The sequence below is a fragment of the Suricata suricatta genome, chromosome 5 (assembly GCF_006229205.1).
Source record: "Suricata suricatta isolate VVHF042 chromosome 5, meerkat_22Aug2017_6uvM2_HiC, whole genome shotgun sequence".
In the NCBI taxonomy this organism is placed as follows: domain Eukaryota; kingdom Metazoa; phylum Chordata; class Mammalia; order Carnivora; family Herpestidae; genus Suricata; species Suricata suricatta.
Window position 1 is genome coordinate 20238078 of NC_043704.1, and position 23190 is coordinate 20261267.

At 39.6% G+C, this 23190-nt stretch overlaps 1 long non-coding RNA gene across 1 annotated transcript in view; it reads left to right on the forward strand.

Annotated features, from left to right (window-relative positions):
* Positions 1–21692, forward strand: part of LOC115292598 — a 32888-nt gene extending 11196 nt beyond the window's left edge. Inside the window, exons 2-5 of the long non-coding RNA XR_003909050.1 lie at positions 12750–12847; positions 18587–18694; positions 21074–21140; positions 21475–21692. This is a non-coding gene — a long non-coding RNA (uncharacterized LOC115292598). The remainder of the gene's footprint in view (positions 1–12749; positions 12848–18586; positions 18695–21073; positions 21141–21474) is intronic.
* Positions 21693–23190: the final 1498 nt, after the last annotated feature.

Here is a 23190-nt window from a genome sequence, read left to right on the forward strand (position 1 = left end):
ATTCTGTGTCTCCCTCTCTCTCTACCCGTCCCCTGCTCATGCTCTGTGGTTCTCTCTCAAAAATAAATAAACTTAAAAAAAAAAAAAAGAAAGAGAAAATGCCAGCCAAATAAATTATTAATCATGTCAAAACACTGAAGAAGATTTTAGCTTGAATTTACAAATCAGATGAAAATTTCACAACAAATCACAGAAGAGGTTTTCAGTGGTATGAAAATATTTTGTTACACAATTTAGGCATTTTATTTAATTGTATTAGAAATCTAAATTTACTTTAAATGGGAAAAATGACCTAAAGACACAATGATGATACTCTCTGACAACTTGCACAATTTGGTTATATTCTGTCTTAATTGAAGATAATATTCATTTTCCTTTAATTTTTAGTCAACAGGAAAAAGCAATATTCATTCTTATAAATTAAGTTCCTAAATCTTAAGTTTCTTGTGGATAAAAATTAAACTTACCAAGAAAGGTTTAAATTTTCTTTTATAAGAAACCAGTTTCAAAGTTTTACAATAACATTTCAATGAAAAGTGTTAAAAGAATATGTACTTTCATGGGTTTTGAAAACTTTCCTTTTTAAAAAACATGTCAGGATATCAGCAGGAACATTATACATAGTGTAACAAGTAGTCGATGAAAAATGGTAGAACCGGTTTTGTTTCTTTGATGACTTTCAGGCTGAATTATCTCCTTTGGAGATTAAAGCCGGGTTTCATAGCCAGATGAGATGGAAGAATAGAGTCTTTAACAGACTTTCGGGTCATTTTGCCAATAAAGAGCAATTCAGAAAAGGGTTAAGTTAAACCCTGAAAATGGAATGTCTGCTCATGACCTCTCAGCAACCTACCCACTTACTGTTGTCCCTCCAGCAAACAAATTCTGTTTGGTGGCGGTGGTGGGTGTTTGATATCACAGGCGTTTGAAATCCCGAGAGAGCTAGAGAAATGTTGGAGCAATCTGTGTTTTTAGTTAGGGTTTTCCTCCTAAGGATCAAACTAAACAACAGGTTTATGACCAGCTATTGTAGGAGTTCAGGCAAATTTGTTTTTGCTTCGCTGGTGCAGTAGAGCGGTTGGAATTGCAATGTGGCGATACAATACGTATTAGAAGCACTGAGTAAATAAGGTGCTTCAGCAAATCTTAGTGCTCCTGAAGTCACAAATCAGCCATTTGTAAAGTGATTTGCTTGTAACATCCGCAACAAATTCGATTAGTAAAAATTAACTTTTCTGACAGATCTAATGTGCTTCTTTACAAGTATATTAGGAAGAGAGACTTCTATTCAGAATCGTCTTTCTCCAATATGAATCATGCTCACATTTTCTGAGCGCTGTGTTGGAAATGGTTCAAGAGGTCCTTGGCAGGTCCTATAGTTACGAGAAATCTGGGGGCAGAGAACAAATAAGACACGATGTGAGAGATATAAAAAGTATAGTTTCTTATTTTTTAATATATTGACAAAATCTACTTAAAGAGCTGGTATTAAAGAACAAACATGAGCGGTATGGAGAGGGGACTTTTTTTTTTTATGTGTGTGTGTTATGTTGCAGAAATGAGAAGAATCTAAATCATATTTCCTGTAACGTCCCAAGGTTGAACATTACATATTTGACTTTTAAAAAAGCACATGTTGAGAAAAAGAAACCAACATGTATTCTATACTAAGGAATAAGGAGGTTAGGACTTTGAGACATGCTTCAGAGAACAATGTGGGTGGGGAGTTTTTAAAATGAATTATCCACTTGCAACGTATTCAGAAAATTTTGATCAAGACAGTCCTTTGATTTTAGTAGCACATGGGATTTCACACTTTCTCTGAGCAATTCAAGTTTCCTTCTCAGAATCTTTTGGCTGCTTAGCTTGAATTGTATCATATCATAAACTGAAAATTTTATGAGCTCGAATGTAAGATGATTCTCAAAAATAAAATAGAAAAACAATTTTAGTAATAACACTTTTGGTTTGAGATTTGAAAATTCTTATTCAATGTCATACTCAGTGGAAGAGAAAAGACTTCCAAGATAGAAAAAAGTAGATGCTAAGCCCTCACCCTTCTATTCATGGCTAAAGTCCTTATGCAGGAGAAGGTGGACAATCAGAGATCAAATTTTAAAATTAATTAATAAAAATGCCTCCTATTTATGTAATTAAAAATTCAAGTGTGGAAAACCGTGTTAGGTATGTGGAGAAGATCAGAGGAATCAAAAGTAATTGGTGAAAAATGAATTACCATCAATAAAAAATAAAAATCATTAATAAAAATAAATAATAAAAAATAAAAATCATAAGATTTAATGGATCTTATTAACCTAAAAGATAGGATTATATATTGTTTCTCTTCTAATTAACACTTTAAAATCTACTTAATGTACCATGTACCTGGGTGGCTCTGTTGGTGAAGTGTCTAACTCTTGGTTTCGGCTCAGGTCATGATCTCATGGTTTGTGAGTTGAAGCTCCATATCCGCCTCTGTGCTGACGGTGTTGAGCCTGCTTGGAATTCTTTCTTTCCCTTTCTCTCCACCCTCCCTTGTGTGTGCACTCTTTTTCAAAATAAATAAACTTTATAAAAAAAGGGACTTAATATAAACTACAGTTCTGTTATAAAAAAATCGAGGTTGGTGGAAAACATGATAGTTTGACTGAGATAATTGGACATTTCGGATGATTTTGTTTTGGCATAACCTCTTTCTTCCAAAAATTTCACTGAAAGAAAAATGTTTCTGGAAGTAGTAGGCAATTATGCTCTTACCTTAAATATTTACTTTGGAAAAGATGATTTGAATTTTATTCATAAATGAATTATGAAAGTGCTTGATCTTACAATAATTGGGCATGAGTCAACATGGATTTTTGACAAAGAAATCCCGTCAAATGAATTGACTTTTCAAAAACTGAAATAATCATGGTCATAGATACATACCTCCTCCACGCTTAAAAAAAAAACCTGTCTAGACAGTTTTTATATAGTTAGTTTGATTTTAGGATTCCTGGAATATAGTAATAACACCTACCATTTGCTGGGCAACTACTTTATGCCAGATACTATTCCAGGAACTTTTCATGGTTTCTCATTAAATTCTCAAAAAGTTATGGGGCAATTATCTACATATTACAGATAAAGAAAATGATGTCTCAGAGGTTAAATGACTTGTCCCAGGTCATACTGTAAATGGCAGAGGGAGAATTGGCATTATAAGTGTCTTTTCCTGAACACCCTGTTTTTTGCCTTAACCTTCAGCTGCCTTGCCCAAGACCAAAGAAAGCACTAGCTCTAGGATGGCCTATGGTCCAAGAATTCCCAGGAAAGAGGACTTCCAAGAATATGGGACTTGTAGTGCTAAGCTTGAGAAGGTCTTGGGCAAACCCAGGAGAGTTGGTCTCTTTACCAGTAGTTTGTTCTTATGGCTACTGCCTGGTCAGCAAGGCCATGCCGTTCTATTAGAAACTTTCTATCCCTGTTAAATTATCTGCATGATGAAGCTATTTCTCTAACCAGGAAGATAAACTCAGAGAGCTGCCTCCTGGGATACCTGGAAAACTGTGCTGGCCAGATCTTGACACATGGAAAGAATTAAGTCTATATTTTAGAAATCCATCCTAATTTTTAGCATGACTGTAGAACTCTTAGGTACAACCTGGAAACATTTTGTCACTCCACGACTCTATAAAGTTAAAGAGAATATTAATCAAATATATATTTGCACATTTTGTCTCTAATGAAAGCGGAATTGGAGTGTTCTCTGTTTATTAAAATGTTTTTCTTATAAATATAGTGTGTCATTTATGAGTCCTTAATTTTTCAATCTAATCCCTTACTAACTATTCTCACATCTTTTTCATCTGATATGTGTTTTTTTTTTCCAGTAGGATTCTAAGTTTTTTAAAGGTGGCATACATACCTTTAGGTCAGCATAATAGGTAAGATCACAGACTCTGGGGATAGACTGCTAATTTCTAATTGTTGACCATGAGCAAGGTTACTTAACTTCCCTGTTCTTCATTCCATCATCTTTAAAATAGGGACAATAATGGTTCCTGGGTGGCTCAGTCAATTAAGTGTCCAACTTCAGCTCAGGTCATGATTTCATTGCTTGTGAGTTCAAGCCCCATGTTGGGCTCTGTGCTGACAGCTCTGAGCCTGGGGCCTGCTTCGGATTCTGTGTCTCCCTCTCTGTGCCCCTCCCCTGCTTGTGCTCTTTCTTAAAAATAAACATTAAAAAAATTTAAAATAGAGACAATAATAGTTCTTACCATACAGGTCATTGTGGAGATTGAGTTATTTACATTAAAGCACTTGTATTAATACCTGGCACAAAGGAAGTCCTATGTCAGTGCCAGCTGTATTAATCATGTTTGCTTTTACTGGTCTTAGATGATGCTATGCTGTTCTTTGTATTGGGTGCACTCATGGTCATGGCTGACAAGTTGGCTACAGTTGGGGAGTGTTTGGCATGTAGCATGTGTGCTGAAAGTTTAACCACCACTTTTTCCAATAAATAGGGATTTGTTATTGTTCTCTGGTTTTGATATACTAGTCAATCCTATGTTGGAAGGAAGACTACAGTGGTTCTTATCAGGATTCAGAGAGATAGCCGCCTTAAATTTGAGGCCAGAATGTTCTCTGCATATGAGCTGAAAACAATCTCTGGTCATTCTTTAAAAAAATTTTTTTTTAAAGTTTATATTATAGAGAGACAAGGAGGGACAGAGCATGAGTGGGGGAGGGGCAGAGAGAGGGGGAGACACAGAATCTGAAGAAGACTTCAGGCTCTGAGCTGTCAGCACAGAGCCCGATGTGGGGCTCGAACTCACACACCATGAGATCATGACCTGAGCCAAAGTTGGATGCTTAATTGACTGAGCCACCCAGTCTGTGCCACTGTGCCCCTCTCTGGTCATTCTTGTTGCTCCCTTTGTGTGTGTGTGTAAATTACAAATGATTCATAAATGTTGAGAATGGTTTTGTTAAGGGAAAATGCTCCCTGATTATTTATAATATACTTAAGGTATATTATTTATGTGCACTTTCAAGCTGGTTGGTTAGGGTCTCTAAGACACTCTAAGAGTGCCACACAATGAGGCTTGGCAATGGCCTGAAAAGATTTAACTACAGTTACACCAAAGTGGTCCCATTAAAATGCAAATTTCAAGGGAGAGAAATTACAGCTTTGTAGTTCTGCTGTCCAGAGACTCACAAACATTTGAGGATATAGGCCTTTTAAAAGCCGCAGGACTCCACCGACGTCTGCAAACCCGCTTCATTGTGTCAGTGATTCAGAACACTTATGGACATAGTGAGTCATTCTCCTCTTGGTTAGTCAAGAGGAGTTGCAATTGCTTGAAGGAGGCATGGCCTGATAGTGTGTATGGAAAGCATCTGGGTTTTAGCAACCACTCAAATGTGTCCATGTAAAAAGTAAACAGAGGTACAGATTTGAAGGGATCTGCATTCTCATGGCATGGCTTGTAATGCCGAGTTATCTAACATAACATTATTAATAATTGTTTACTAAATTTTAATAAGTACCAAGAATTATCCTGGACAGGTTAAAAATAATTATTGTTTGAACTTAAAGGTGGTGATCAATTTTGTAAAATATGACTGCAAATAGTGACAGAAATTATTAAGGGTATTTAGTTTGGTTGAGTATTTATTTAACATGTTCTAATACAGGAGAGCAAGAATTCTGGAAAACACCGAGGCAATTTTATCTAAAGATGTTAGAATGGGAAAAATCAACATATCTTTACTGAAATTAGGGCTTTTGATCCTCTAACTTCCAAATTTCTCTTTGGTCATTATATTAGAAGTAATGTAGTAATCTTTGAAATGCAAGTCAATACCTTCTGGAGTATTGACCTCAGACTATTTCAGGCAAGTATTGCTGGACTATCCATCCTTGGATTCTAAGTGTTAGGGTGCCCCACCCAGTGTGGAATACTTAAGTATACTGAGGTGTTTGGAAAGAGCTGGGAGCCAGGAGCTGATTCAGTGACAAAGGTCCAGCTTTCTTGCTTGCTTGTCTTCTATTCCTCTATCCTTAGTGCTGTTTTTTTGTGCTTGGGTATTCCTTTATTTCTTGAGATATAGGGAACAACTGCTCAGAGAGCTGATTATAAAGGTTGCTAAAGGGCCAGGGGAGTAAATTAGAAGTTTGATGCCAGTTAACTTAACTTTCTACAAACCACACTCTAAATAATAATTAATATAAAATAATAGGTAGATATATAAATTTGTATCTCTCTCTGGGGACTGACAGAGAGCTTTTCTTGTTCCATAAAGCCTATCTGGCTCATAGATGTGACGCTTGGGGATGAGGCAGCTATTTTGTGACCATAATGTCATTAGAAATCTTGAGAGAAAAAAAGGACATATGTAATTACTAAATTACTAAAGGGATTTAGTGCTTGCAAGTACAGATTATACCCTATAATTATTAGTGTCACCAGCTCTCAGACCAGCAGTTGATAGTTAGCTGACGCAGCTCGGATTCTGAAGTGAAACATACCATATACATTATTTCATGTATGAATGTTTTCAGACTTTCATTTTTCTCTGCTTGCCAGGAGGACTCTAGCTTTTGTGGGTCATCCGTGTTTTTCTTTGCACCCTTTGAGGGTAGCTGCAATGGTGGAAGGATTCTTTCTGTCTCTTATAATGCAGAATCAAAATGCAAGGGTGATGACAGAAAGGACAATAGTCTTGCAGGTAGGTCAAGAGGAAAGGTTTCTTTTTCCAACTTTTTAGGGACTGTGTATAAAAAGAGAGTAGCTGTGGCATGTGAGGAAAATGGTTATGAGGTTCAAGAAACCCACATATGGCAGGTGCTGAGAGTTTAGAAATTTCATGTCATCTAGCCCCTAAACCCCTTGACTCTCTCTAATGTAGAGCCTGGAAAGCAATGTGCTCAGGGTCTCGAGCACCATTGCAGGTTGGAGGACCATAAAGGTGAGTCTGACTGGGAAGATATGGGATGAAATGAATGGAGAGGCAAAAATTACATTTCAGAATAAAGGCTTGCTAGGGGAAAGCTCCTGGTCCATTTCCCGTTCTCTCTCTAGAACATGGAATATCTTGGAAACATAGCGATGAAAGTCACTTGCCCAGAGTGGCGGGATAGGGGAAGGAAGGAGCAACATGGCGGATCTCCCACCCTGACACAGAATTGCCTGCCTCTGGACATGGTGAGCTGAAAAAAGAAGAAAAAGAAAAACCTTATGTATCAGATAGGGGCCTGGAAGACACAGAGGTAGACTCAAAGGGCTTTAAAAATAATTTAATGAAGAGACTCTTTACAGAGATGTGAGGGAGAATACAGGAAATGTGTTACGGTTCTTCAGAGAACTAAAACCACGAGGTTCTTTCCTTTCTTTCCTCCTCCTTTTTTCTTTCCTTCTTTCCTTCTTCCTGTCAACCACCCACCTTCCGTTCCTCCTTTCTTCTGTCCCTCCCGCCCCCCTCCTTCCTTTTTTCCTTTCTTCCCTTCCTTCCTTCTTTCTTGGAAGTGGTTTATGTGATTCTGGAGGCTGCTGAGACTAACGTCTGCAGAACTGATGTCTCAGTCTCAACCCAAAGAGCTGCCAGTTGCTACAGAGCCAAGAAGAGCTGATAGCTTAGCCTGAAGGCCATCAGGCAGGAGGATTCTGTCTTCCTCAGGGAGGAGTCAGCTTTTCTGTTCTATCCAGTTCTTCAACCCAATTGGACCAGGCCCACCAACATCAGGGAAGACAATCCACTTTACTTGGTCTACCGATTTAATTGTTAAAAACACCTCCACTGACACACTCAGAATAATGTCTGACAAAATATCTGGGCATCCCATGGCCCATGCAAGTTGACACACAAAACTGACCATCACAGGAGCTAAGAAGAGATAGTGCATCACCCAGGGGCTAGAAGCAGTGGCAAGACTGGCAGGTTAAGGGTAGGGGCAGTATTCAGTGAAGCCAGAGCTTGAGTCAGAGAAGAGATGCTACCTCATATGACCTGTGACTACAAAGGACAGTAACTTTGGCAGAACCGTAGCTGTCTAAGTAAGGGTGAGGGTGGGGATTATGGGAAATCATTCTGGGATCCTTTCTCTTCCCACCTAAGCCAGAGGGCCGTACAGCTTGGATGATGTTGTCCATGCAGGTCAGAGCAGCTCAGAGATTGGTGAAAATAGGGGAGATTAGGATTAACCAGAACAGTTTAATCATTTAAGCCATTCTGTAAGTAATGACGTCATTACTCATTACATTAGTTTAAAAAAGCCAATGTAAGATGATTCAGCCACTCAGTCAAATGTGATCCTCGCTGACACGGAAGGTGACAAATGAGTTTTTTTGTTGCTGGCCTTTGTGTCCTTGATTGAAATACTGTTCAGATTGGATCGTATGGACAGTGATTTATATATCTTTGCCTGCGAAGGCATATTTTAGTCCAGTTTGCCAGGAACAAATTGGACTGCAGTGGTTTACTTTATTATTTACTTGTTAGAGTGTTTGCATGTGTTTCTTAAAATTTCCTTACTGGAATAAATACAAATAACAAATATAAATTAAATAGTTGCATACAATTTTTGAGAATCATAAAATTAGTTCCAGATTCTTGCTAACGGAATGTTGGATGAATATTTAAATAATTTTGACTTAAAGGAGGAACTGAAGTATTAGTCTCCCTTGCTCTGATGTTGGATCTAAGGTTCTAGCTAATTCCTACTTTAAGGACCGAGGTGTCTCTAACATCGGAAGAGACACTTAGGGCATGTGGTTGAGTAACATATGATCCAGCTATTTCTGATGCCTTCTTGGAGTTGGCCAAGGTAGAGATTCATTTTCGTTGGGAATCAGCACATGGACAATATCTGTGTTTTCAGGATTCCAGCTGATTCCCATGGGCCTTGGAGTTTGGCTGAGGAAGTAGAAGGTGGCAGCTCTAGATTACATGATGCAGACCTTCTGGGGTTGGGACTGCTGGCCTTTCTGCTCCTGGAGAAGACAGACTTTTCAGCAATACCACCTAGTGGTTTATCTGAAGAGTGGGCAAATGTTTACATCAAACCAGCCATTAACTCGTAATTCCTACTTGAAAGCAAGCTAAGTGCTTATCTGACTCTGCTCAGATTTTAAAGCTAAATGTCTTTAAACATATGGGTGTGGCAGCCCAGATGCGAACAGGCCAGTGATCTGAATTGCGCAGAGAAAATAACAACTCCACTGATCCAAACTTGGCAATACTGTGCGCTGTTATTAAATAGCACTGACTCATAGCAGCTGTGGTCATTTCCAAGTGGCCAAAAGGACTGATTGAAGGAACAGGAATCCCACAGTGTGTGAGGATCACCTAAATTGCATTGGCACGGCCCCTGGAGGGCTTTCAACCTGTCTCAAATAAGCATACATGTGTTCCTTTGAGACGTCAAGGCTCTGGGGCACGTAGGGACTCCCATGTACCGGAGAGTATAGGTTTTGTTAACAGACCATACGATTGGCATGGTCTGGCTGCCGAGAACTGGGTATTCTGTTAAGGACAGTACACCACGTGGGAGGTTCTCAGAGTCTACATCTTTTACAGTGAATTGGTTAGTGGATAGTGCTCTTGGGAGGAGGGACTATTGAAATAACCATGGAATTTTGACTATTTATAGTTACTATAAATTGTATGGATCACTGGAGCTTTTTTCAAGTTGCATTTTCTTTTTCATCTTGTTACATTTTTAATATTTAGAGTAGTTATCATGAAAATCTAGGACTTCCTGTATGGCTTTGAGAAACATGAGTTTTGTCCTGATTACTCAGACCTTCTGGTTGGTTACATGTATGGTCCATGTAAGGCATTTATTTATTTACATATTTTTAGTTTACTTTTATTTTAGAGAGAGAAGGAGAGAGAGGGGGAGACAGAGGATCTGAAGCAGGCTCTGCACTGACAGCAGAGAGCCCGATGCAGGGCTTGAAAACTCATGAACTGTGAGATCATGTTCTTAGCTGAAGTCGGATGCTTAACTGAGTAAGCCACCTAGGTGCCACTGTTTTTTTTTTTTAAGTAAACTTACCCCCAGTGTGGGACTTGAACTCACAACCCCAAGATTAAGGGCGGCATGCTCCCCTGACTGAGCAGCCAGGCGCCCCAATATAAGGCATTTATATCTCACTGCTCCATCTCGACACTGAGCTGACACCTAGAAATAAGTGAAAAGCAAATTAATTCTTTTCAATGCAATCTTTTGACAACACAGAGAGAATACATTCATACTGTCTGGTTAAATGTCTTAAAAATCTTCTTTTCCCATGTTTTGGATGTCTGTTGCTGTATAGCAACCCCCCCCCCCCAATTTAGTGGCTTAGTCTCAATAACTAGGTTGACGATATCGACTGGATGGTAGTTCTCTTATGCTTTTGGCAGGTACTGCAGTCATTTGAAAGCTCATTTGTCTGGAACACCCAACACGGCTCGTTCCTGGGCTGGCCGTAGGTGGTGGTTGTCGGCCTGGAGTTCAACTGACATGGTCAGGGAGGATGTCTTGATTTCTTTTCACTCTCTGACTTTGGAATTCTCACAGCATGGCAGCCAGGTTCTAGGAGGGACCCTCCCAAGTTTGTGTAAGAGACCACTGCACATCATGGGCTTCACCTTGGAAGTTACACAGTTTCGTGTCTGTCAATTCTATTGGCCAAAGCAAGTCATAGATTCAAAGGTACTGGGGAAGTATCTTTCTCAGCATCTGACCCACATAGTAGCTGCTTCTGAATCTTTCTCCTTTCTCACTCTCAATTCTATCTGGACCTGCCTTGCTCCGGTTCTGTCTCTCCTATTGCTTTTCTCACTTTCTTCCTGCCTCCTTTCCAACCCATACAATTCATCCTGCTGGTATACCTCTGCCCTTTCCAGGGCTGACCCAGCTAGCCTTTCAGAGTGTTTGCTATTTCCTCCTTACTTATTTACCTTGGTTTTCATAATAAATTGTTAGGTTTTTTTTTTTTTCAGGATTATTAAGGGCATTCTTAAACAGATTCTTATAAAATACTTTTTAATGTTTATATAGTTTTGAGAGAGAGAGAGTGACAGAGTGCGAGCAGGGGAGGATCAGAAAGAGAGGGAGACATAGAATCCAAAGCGGACTCCAGGCTCCCAGCTGTCAGCACAGAGCCCAACGCTGGGCTGAAACTCACAAACCTTTGGCAAGATCATTACCTGAGCCAAAGTCAGATGCTTAACTGACTGAGCCACCCAGACATCCACCCTGCCCTTTAAAAAAAAAATTGTTATTTATTTTGAGAGAGAAAAAAAGAGAGCACAAACCAGGGAAGAGCAGAGAGAGGAGAACAGAGGATCCAAAGCAGGCTTGTGCTGAGAGCAGAGAGCCTGCTGTGGTGTTTAAATCCATGAACCGTGAGATCGTGACCTGAACAGAGGTCAGATGCTGAACAGACTGAGCCACCCAGGCACCCCGTGGGCATGATGCTTCTTAATGGAAGCAAGCAGGAGTGGAGAGTGGATGTAGTTTTAAATGTTATTCCTGTTCTATCCACGTTTAGGTGACACACAATGGGAATGGATTCTACTTTAACTGAAAATGACATCAGTGGATTTTTAGCATGTGACACAGGGCTGGCAAAGATACTTGATTCAGGACTGAGTCCTGGAGATTACCCAAGGCACATCCTGGTGGGATGCATGGCGGTGGTACTTCCTGGTATCTTGAAAAGCAATGCTGGGGTTGCCTGGGTGGCTCAATCGGTTGTGTCCCACTTTGACTCAGTTGATGATCTCACGGTTTGTAGGTTTGAGCCCCACATCGGGTTCTGTGCTGACAGCTCAGAGCCTGGAGCCTGTTTCAGAATCTGTGTCTCCCCCTCTCTCTCTCTGCCTCTCTCTTGTTTGCACCCTGTCTCTCTCTGTCTCAAAACTAAATAAACATTAAAAAAATTAAAACAAAGAAAAGAAAAGAAAAGCAATGCTGGTCCTAGGGAAGTCCTAAAGAGTTTAATTGTGACTTGAGACCTAGGGGTAGATTCCTTGCAGGGGTTAGTTTCTTGAACTCTAGACAATGAACTTTAAGCATACAGGCCTTTCAGCAGGTCCGTCCCTAATATTGTCTGCAGAACAAGAATGCAAATTGAGGCACACAAACCGTGTCTATTAAAACATTATAATTCAAGTGAGTAATCTGTTAAATAAAATAAGTTCTGTTCTCCTTCCTTAACAAAAATACACCTTTATATTGACCTGGGAGGCACAAATTCATAATTCTCAGACTTCTCCGAGTTCTGTGCTGCAATGTGGCGTCTTGACATTCTGAGAGTTGGCCTGCTCCCCTTCCCTCCCCTACCACCAGCACCCTCCTGCACTAAGAGGGACCTCCCCACATGTGAGTGGGCACTTCAAACTGTATCCATAGTTCCTAAATACATCAGCCCCTTAGCTACTCCTCTGCCTGAGAAGAGCAAAGGGCCACTGCCATCTGCCTTCAGGAATGAGGAATTTCATCCTGACCTTAGAAGCAGGCTCAGTGATGGCTGGGTAAGGAATTTCAGAGCTCCAGATGGCCAGAGTCTGGTCTACAGGGGAGACATAGGTTCCGCATGAGCAAGTTGGGTTCTGTGAGCTTCCTGACTTGGTTGGGAGGGGGATTGTGGCGAGGGGCCAGAAGGAGACCTCGAAAGCATAGGACACAGTGTAGAGGCCCCATCCAGGTCAAGGGCAACACTGCCTTTAGCCATGGCTATGCAAACATTCAACCTATCTTTTTCCCACAGGTGCAGCAGCAAGAGTTCCATCCTGCACTTTTCTTCCCCTGATAGAAGTCCATGAAGGAATGAAAGAGTTGGGGTGTAAATGGATGGAAAAGCCTGAGGTGAGTGAGAGAATGAAGGGAGCTGAGGCTGGCTGTGGGCCTCTGCTGAGAGGGAATTGGGTGCCGAGTCAGTGTGGAGGCACAGAATGGGGCCATGTGACCTTTGTAGCATATGGTTCTTGTCCAATGAGGCCTCCTTTTGTACATGGCCACACTAGGACTGCAAGGGTTTAGATTTTTGGAACAGACTGGTGATCACAGACTACCCATGTGTAAGCTGTATGTAAGAAGTCCAAAATGTTAAAGAGTTTTAAAGGCATTTCAGGCAGTCCTTTCTCCCCAGACATTAAAAGAGACAGTTCTGTACTGGATGTCTTGAACCCCCATTTATTCTTGACCTGATTCAGCTTCCTCGGAAGTACATGGGTAATTATTTATATCCAGTACTTTCTGAGTCTTGGGTTAGTGCAGGCTTGCATCATTAGATACACCATGTAAGTCGATCTCTAGAATGTTTTCTAGTCACTTTTTGTGATTAGGGTGTGTGTGTGTGTGTGTGTGTGTGTGTGTGTGTGTGTGTGTGTGTGAAGGTGTGAGAAGGGCTAGGTGTTTGGACCCCTGGAATTCACCACCACTCAATCATCTCCTAAAGTTCAAGATTCCCTTCAGCCTCTGGATAACACTGTCAGTGCCACCTTGGACTGAAGTACTGGTGCAGTTGAAGTGACCCATCCAGGAAGGCTCCAGCGGCCGTACTTCCTGGGTGGCTGGCCTTCTGAACCGAACCTGGGTTATAGCTCTTTTTTACTCTGGGATCCCTAAGCATCGTGTAGTCAATAAAACCTGAGCTTTTGCAACTCAGGCTAGCCTCGGTTTTTAACCAGATTCTTCTGTGGCTCCATTTAGGGCTACCAGTGAGGTCTAGGTTATGCATGTTAGGCTATCAGAATTGTCCCTTTTCCACTTGGGGAAATGGACTGTGGGGCTAGAAAAGGGATGGCAATCCAGTTGTATGTATGTATGTGTTTGTGTGAATGTGCACACGTGTGTGTACATGCTTGTGTGCCATGTGGCTGCCCCTGGAATCCTTCAGGGGAACTAAGGGTGGGCTTGAGGCCAGAGCTGTCTCCCAGGCTTGCAGAGCATTGGGAAATACCGAGTTTTTCAACATGGGAGAGAATGGGCTGCGCCTATTAGCTTTGTGACCCCTGTGCTAAGAAATTAAAACTCAGTAGATGAATTGGAACATAGTCCTTCTCTTAGTTTTCCAGTTTTCCTCCTTTTTGGATCTGAAAGGTTGTAAAGGAGAAAATTATATGTAGGTTGCACTTTATAGCTCCAAAAAAATTAGGGTATAACAGGTAGTCATATATTTGTTGAATCTAAAACAAGATTTTTCTCATTGAAAATACATCCCAGTTGGCACGAAATGGTGTTGGAAGTTTGTGCCATTTGTCTCACTTCACTGGGTTAGGAGGAGGATTTCAGAAAGCTCTATTAAAAACAGAAATGCTATATGAGAAAAATTCACCTATTATTATCTCTCAGAAAGGATTGCATTTTATTCCGATTGAGTGGAGTGAACCAGACAACACAAGTACGTTTTCTCTATCTATCTATCATCATCATCTATCTATTTTCTTCTAAGAGTTTATTTAAATTCAAGCTAGTCAACATGTAATGTAGTATTGGTTTCGGGAGTAGAAGTTAGTGATTCCTCACTTACATGTAACACCCAGTGCTCATCACAAGTGCCCTCCTTAGTGCCCATCACCCATTTAGCTTATCCCCCTACACACCTCCTCTCTAGAAACCCTCAGTTTGTTCACTGTAGTTAAGAGTCTCTTAACGTTTGCCTCACTCTCAATTTTTATCTTATTTTTCCTTCCTTTCTACTATGTTCATTAAATTCCACATATGAGTGAAACCTAATGCTATTTGTCTTTCTCTGACTTATTTCGCCTAGTAAGGTATATTCTAGATCCATCCGTGTCATTGCAAATGGCAATGGCAGCTTTTTTGTGGCTGAGTAATAGTCCACTGTGTGTATACACTTTTATCCATAATATCCATAAATATCCATAGATATCACATATTTATCCAAAGGCTACAAAAATACTGATTCGAAGGGGCATATGCACCTCAATGTTTATAACAGCGTTATCAACAATAGTCAAATTATGGAAAGAATTCAAGTATCCATTGATAAATGATAAAGCACAAGTTTTTGTTTTTGATTTTGAGAGTGAGAGAATGAGCTGGAGAGAGGGGCAAAGGGAGAAAGAGAAAGAGTATTAAGTGGGCTCTGCACTGAGCATGGAGCCCGACGTTGGGCTGGACCCCAAGATCCTGATCATGACCTGAGCTAAAATCAAAGTTGGGTGCTCAACTGACTGAGCCATCCAGGAGCCCCACAAGTACATTTTATAAAGATGCCAAGGAGAGGATCTGGGATGGGGAAGAGGCAGGTCTGTGTGGGGTATTTTTGAGGGATGGCTCTGAGTTACCAGGGACTGGCTTGTGTGCATTGGGGGCCTGGAAGGAACAGTTGGAAGTACAATACAAACCTTGGTTTGTGAACGTAATTTGTTCTGGAAATGTGCTTGTAACCCAAAGCACTTGCATATTAAAGCGAATATCTCCTTAAAAATAATGGAAACTCAGATGAATCATTCCTTAACCCCAAATTATTCATATAAAAATGATTATATACTGTAATATAATACAAAATAATAAAGAAAATAAAAAATATAAAGGAAAATAAACAAATTGACCTGCATTTACCTTTGAAAACCTTCATGGCTGGTGTGAGGGAGACAAGAGAGAGTTATTGTGTAGGGTTATTGTGTAGGACGACTTTCACAATCACTAATGGGATCAATGCTGCCTATTGGCTCAATAGAATCTTTCCTTTCATGCAACTTTAACAAGGAACTTCTCTAATGATGCTTGCTTTTGCCTCCTTTTGAGGATTTCACGGAAATGTGACATTGTATTGTTGTTCAACATATTCATCACTTGCACTGCTACAGCCTTATTTGGGTGGTGATTTTCTATAAAATTTTGCTGTTTCCCAAATTTTACACATCTCCATTATATCATTTAATGTGAGGGATTTCTCTGGCTTTTTCTCCTCCTCCTCTGTAGACGAGATACAGATGTAGACTTTTTATAAAATCTTGCGATTTCAGCCACTCTCATACCTCATTCGTTCTTCTCAATATATCCTTAATTTCCACTGTGATCATCTCTTTCTTCCTACCACCTTTATTTTCAACCTTTTTCTGCATGGGGACCATTGTATACACTCACATGGAGGTTGACAATAGTACATTATTAACAAACTCCTGTCATTTACTGTATTTAATGTAACTGGCAATAAGGCAGCAGAAGAAAGAATCTATATCTGCAGGCAGCCTGACCTAGAAGGAAGCATTCCTAAGCTTACTCTTGTAACAAAAAACAACGGACTGTCCATAGGTGCTTTGAAGTGACAAAAAATACACTAGTGCCAATTGTGGGCACCTTCCAACATTCTGATTTCTGCCAAACATTGTGGCCTGAGACCGAGCATCTGGGCATGGTAGATGATCACCTACAATCCAGGAGAGAGAGAGAGAGAGAGAGAGAGAGAGAGAGAGAGAGAGAGAGGGAGAACCACTGATCGAGTTGTGATCATGTGATGTTAGGTGTCATGTACTACTCATATTGCAAGACATTATTTATTGTCTTTCACAAATAGTTGTTAGTGCTGTCTATATCCAATGATTACAAGTTATTTACTGATATCAGGTAGCTACAAACTTCAAATTATGAGACGGTTGCTATTAATCCTATCCTTATCACACACAGGTGAGGACACTGAGGACGAGAGGTTAGCTGCCCAGGTCTTTAAGGGGGCCATGGCTTAAATCTAGGTGCCCCAAGCCAGCAGTCTTACCGCTACACCAGCTGCTGGCCATGTACACACAATGCCAAGTCATGATGAATGGAAAGGTTGATTGAGAAGCACAGGTGTACTTACCCCTCTACCTTAACTTTTTGGTTTTTAGAAAATCTGAGGATGATGATGTATGTTGCTGGTTTTAAGTTTGCTTTCAGTCTTTCCATTCTCTAGTCCACATCTTCACATGCTGGGCTGGCATTCCTTCCTATGTCATTCATTGCTCCTTCTTTCCCTTCTTCTCTCATTTATGCATTTATTCCTGTGCATAGCACAGCACAGTGCTCCTTTTTAAAAAATTTTCTGATATTGGAAGGCTGAAGGGCTTATGGACTATGTTTACAAGAAATGAGTATTTCTAGGAAAGACAAACCAGAAACCATAATTCAGTAAAGGTTATGGGGCGCTTGCTACATATCAGGTGTTACATTATGTACAAGGGTTTGCTCATTTAATACCTCCAACCTATGAAGTAGCTATTGTTATTGCCTTCATTTTATGGGTAAGAAAACAGGATTAAAGAAATAAAAACAGGAGAAACAAAGTGGCAAAAACAAAACAAAATACCTAGAAATGAGCAGAAACGAGATTTATATGAGGGCTCTGTCTACGTTAGAACGCTGGATTCTGCTTTATTACCATCGAGGAAATAAAAATCAGATAGATAAACACCAGAGGATACAAAAGCAAGCCCTTAGTATAGAATAGCAACTGGGTTTTTTTATTTAAAAATTTATGTATATATTTTTTAGTTTATTAAACTCTAAAAAATTAAAGTCTTATATAAAGTGCACATACCCTAAAGTGTAGAATGCATTGTTTTTACGGACAGACCACTCCCATGTAATCAGTGCTCAGGTCAAGAACACAATGTGGCTAATACCCAGAGACCCTTTTTGTCCCCTTCCTTGTGCTATCCCTCAAGCCCCTGGGATAACCACTATCATGACTTCCAACTGCATTGATCTTTTTCCTCTGCTTTTGTTCTTCATCTAAATGGAAACATTTAGTTTTATACTTTTGTCTTGGGCCTTTTTCACTCAAATTATGTTTGTGAGATTCATTCATATTACTACATGTAGTTAAGCTTGTTTATCTCATTGAATTACATTGTGGAAATACACCACAATCTACTCATTCTACTGTTAACAGGCATTTGGTTAGTTTACAGTTTGAGGCACTTGGAAATAGTGCTGTCTTAAGGGTTCTAGTACATGTCTTTTAAAAAACTGTTTTTAAAGTTTGTTTATTTTGAGAGAGAGAGAGAATGAGTGGGAGAAGAGCAGAGAGAGAAGGGGAGACAGAATCCCAAGCAGGCTCTGCACTGTCAGCGTGGAGCCCTCTGCAGGACTGGAACTCACAGACCATGAGATCATGACTTCAGCCAAAACCAAGAGTTGGATGCTTAACCAACTGAGCCAACCAGGTGCCCCTCTCATACATGTCTTTTGCTGAGCATATATTTGCTCCTTTTTTTTTTTTATTAACTATTATGTATGTTAGAGACAGTGCAGCATAATGATTTAGTCAGAAAGAGGTCAGGAAGAAGATTCTGAGTTATTAGCATGTATTAAAAACTAATGTCAAACTGAAAAAATATAGCAAAACATAAATTACAGAAAAAATAATCATAACTCAGTAGAGCTGGTCATCATTTCAAACCGTGTTGCGTGAATCTGTGCCTTCAAAAAATAAGTAGCACTCCACCACTCAGAGATAAAGAGGGGACCAAGGACGTTAGACCACAGGAGGATTCTGCTAGAGTTTCTAGAAGTTTGAGGGGGGGGGCAGTGGTACTTCATGATTACCCACAACGAATTCAATGTGGTCATTCAGGAGGTGTATTTATTTTTCAGAGTCACATCTGAGTTGGGAGGAAGTCTTCCAAGACTCATCAATCCACTCTACACAGACCAAACAGTTCAGTGGAAAACAGGATAAGTAATGTTAAACAAGAGCAATTGGTAAGGAGTATGTGCCTGTGGTCCCAAATAATCATAGTTGGAGACAGTCAGCATGTATGACACATGGGAGCAAACAACATACTAGGAAATAGGGTATGATGTGCTTCTAAAGTGATTTTAAAGTCTGGGGTGGGAAACTAAGTATTGGGTATTAAAAGGTTCTTCTAGTTAAAGTTTGCAACTTGGAAGGGGAAGAAGATATGGGTAGAAAATAGTGGAGATACAGATATTGCCAAAATATAAGAGCTGGGTTTTAGAGTCATTAGCTACTCATAAGAGACAAAGTTGAAATGATAAGTACTGGGAAAAATATGTAGGTCAGATTTGTTGACCTGATAAAACTAGCTTTACCTTTATTTTAAGGGGTGGGGGAAATATTCAGCTACAATTCTTAAGGTAAATAGTGTGCCTTCAACTAACTACACACACACACAAAACCCCCAAAAGTAATGGGGATAGTTTTGCCCAAATCAGAGCACTGGAGATGAACATGTCATCTTTGAGAAGGTAAACCAGGCAGTGAGGGTGTCAGAGAAATTTAAGGTTAACAGACATCTTAGAGATTATCTGGTTCAACCTGCACATTTTATAGATGAGTAAAATGGAAATTTGAATAGGCTGAGTCAGGCTTTCAAGTCAGGCTGTCTGGGTTCACACTGCAGCTATCAGCCTTTGTCTCTGTGCCCATCTTTTTTTTTTTTTTTTTACTTGTAAAATGGGCTAATAATTATATCTATCTCTGAATTGTTTTGAAGATTAAATGACATAATCTGTGTAGTGCTTAATGAGTGTCTGACATACAGTAAGAGTTAGCTATTGATTTTAAGTGCCTGACCTACATTTTCACAGCTGGTTAGCAGTAGAGTTGTAACTAGACCCCAAGTTGAGCAGACTATCAAACTTCCAACTTGTCATCCGGCCATATCACACTGTACATTGCCAGCATTTCAGAAATGCTTTTTTCTTTGCTCTGACATCAGAACCAGTTTTGGGGTAGACATGAGAATTGGGCAGATGAGACCAAACTAATCAATTCTCTTACTCCCAAAGTGGATTGTAGGTTATGACTTAGATATACGACAACAATCGAATTCCTGCGCAATTTACTTGCCTCTGCCCCCACTTGTCCTAATTTAAACTTTGGTAGAGCATAGCTAAAGGGAAATTTATCAGCAACTAAGACTGCTATCTTGCTGGGATAGGGGAGAACATACAAGAGAGGGGAAGAAAGGCAGAAAGATCTTAATCCCTCTTGTGTAGAAGTTTAAAAATATTAGTTCTATTTGATCAAGAAATATGGACCGATGACTGTCATCCACCAACTAATGATGAAGTCTACCCCCAGAGGTCAATTTCTCAGAAGGTCTTTTTGGGAGCTCACCAAAAGTTGATCAGAAAAAGACAAAGAGAAAAGACATTGTGGGCAGTAGGAAAAGTGTGTGAATAAGTCACTCTTAGACATCAAAACAATGAAGTGAATGAAGACTCTGGAAGGAGGGATGCCAGCAAATCAGGAGCCAATCACCTTCCTTCTCCAACCTTTTCTAATATGGAAAGAGAAATTCAAGATTTAAAAATGACCCCAAAGAACTTGTTGATGATATAGAAATGAAGGGAACACAATTTATTGAATTCACTCAACAAACATGAACAATTGTGGTTTTCAATGCAAGCCTACTTTGTATCACTATTTTTAAAGCCCTCCAATGCCTAGTATTTGCACTAGAATAAAATCCAAACCCTTACCATGGCTTTCAAGGCCATACTTGATCTGTCTTCTGCCTACCTCTCTTTCTCTCTTAATTCCTATAATCTACTCACTTAGGCCTCTTTCTGGTCCTTGGGCATGCCAAGCTTGCTCCTGCTCTAAGGCTTGTAGACACTAAATCCAGATCTTTCTCTATTTTTTGTTTTTTAAAAAAGAAAATATTTCAGAATCTTTTTACACCAACCTTTATTGAGACAGTATTGACATATGCTATATGTAAGTTTTGGAGGAATAATATGATGACTTGATATATATATATATATACATGTTGCAAAGTGACATGACCACAGTAATAAGGTTAGTTAACATATTCATCCTTTCCCATAATTACCATTTTTGTGTATGTGTATGGTGATAATATTTAAAATGTACTCTCTTTAACACCTTTCAAATATATGATACAGTACTGTTACGGGCATCATCCTGTACATTGTATCCCCAGAACTTATTTATTTTATAGCTGGTAGTCTGTACCTTTTGACCACCTTCTCCATCCTACACCCTCTGGGCCCTGGCAACTACCATTTTACTCTGTTTCTTTGAATTCACTTTTTAAGATTCTTTGCATAAATGAGATCATATAGTATTTGTCTTTCTCTGACTTATTTTAGTTAGAATAATGCCCTCACGTTCCATTCTATGCTGCTGCAAAGAGGAGAATTTCCTTCTTTTTAATGGGTGAGTAATATCCCATGTGTGTGTGTGTGTGTGTGTGTGTGTGTGTGTGTGTGTTTGTGTGTGTGTATACAGATGTCTCTTTGAGATAGTGCTGTCACTTCCCTCCAATACATACCCCAAAGTGGAATTTCTGGATCATATGGTGGTTCTATTTTTAAAGGAACCTCCAAATTATTTTTCGTGTGGCTGCACCAATTTCCCACAAACAGTGCACAGGGATTCCCTTTTGTCCACATCCTCACCAACACTTGTCTCTTGTCTTTTTAATAATAGCCATCCTAACAGGTGTATTGTGCTATCTCACTATGATTTTGATTTGCATTTCCCTAATCAGATGTTCTTAATGCTGTTTTTGCATGCCGTGAGGATTCCAACTCAAGTTATCACCATGCAAAAAGGATTTGTCTTACCACCCAATCCATTCTACCCTTCCCATCACACTATTACTGGACTGTTTCATGTATTCTACTGATAGCAGTTAACAATGGAAGTTACCTTGTTCATTTATGTGCTTACTTGCTCCTTGTCAGGCTTCATCCTGCTAAAATAAAAGCTTCTGGAGAACAAGGGTTTGGTTATGTCATCACTGCTGAGTTTTGGAGCCCAGAAGACTTTTGGCATATAGTAGGCTCTTGGAAAATGTTTTTTAATGAATGACTAAATGAGTAAATAAATGGTTGAATGAATATAATGGAGAAGCACCAGGGATTTCCAAGTCAATAGTGTTTCCTTCAAGAACTCATGGTCTAGGTAATTAGTTTTAGTGTAATGTGCTAAGCCTTAGTAGAGGCACATGCAAATATTATGGAAGAACAGAGATGAGGACTGGAAGGCTTTAGAGAAAAAATGATTACTAAGTAGATTTCCTTAGGGGATGACAGAGAGTTGGCCAGAAAAAGAGGGGAGTAAAGACATTCTGGGCAGAGGGAACAGCGTGTGACTAGCTAGTTCTTGAAAATCAAAACAAAAAAGGAGCTCAATTTCAGACACTTGAAAATGTCATTCTGGCCTTTTGTGAAACAAATTTCAAATACAACTAAAACAAAAAAAGTGGTGTAATCCATACTAGTACATAGATAGTGTGGTTCAAGAAGGATTAGAAGAACCTTTCTTAACAATAAACCCCCAAAAAAGAAAGGAGGGGCATCTAAGAGGTTCTTGAATGTAGTTAGGTTTCAAAAGAAGAATGAACTGAACATAGACAAAGAAGTATCATGTTCTTGGAGATGTGGAATGAGGGAGATAAGACTTAAGATTTAAGGCCTATGAGGGGCACCTGGGTGGCTCAGTCAGTTAAGCAGCCAACTTCAGCTCAGGTCATGATCTCACAGCTTGTGGTTTCGAGCACTGTGTCAGGCTCTGTGGTGACAGCTTGGAGCCTGGAGCCTGCCCCAGATTCTGTGTCTCCCTCTCTCTTTGTACCTCCCCCACTCACACTCTATCTCTCTCTCTCAAAAAATAAATAAACACTAAAAAATATTAAAAAAAAAAGATTTAAGAACTATGCGAAGTGTGAAGTCAGAAGCAACTGCAGCTTAGAGAACTTCTAACAGCCAAAAAGGACTTTCAGACCCTTGCAAAGAGAGAGAGAGAAACTAATAATGAAGATACAGTTGCTTTACTTATAAGTTGACAGCAAGAAGGCACATTTTTCAGACTGGAAGTGTTACAAGCAGCAAGAAATAAAAATCAAGATGGATGAGTGCCATCTTATATGTGTTTGTGCTTTCAGACTGAAAACACATTCAAATTAATGAAATAATTGAAAGTTTTGGTAATGGAAAGATTTTGTTAATTTCTCTGAAATATGGAAAATGAGAGAAGGAAGTATCAGGACAAATGATGTCAAGTACAGAAGAAAAAGATTATTGCCCCATTCAGGAATGACTTATATAGGATATTATAGTTTATTCTGGTTTGCGAGCATGCAGACCATTGCTTTTACTCCCGCCCCCTCCAAATACCCATTTAGATTATAGTAACTGTATCTAAATTCAGACATCTCCTGGCTTAGCTTTGTTGTAAGGATTTGGGTTTAGATTATTTTTAA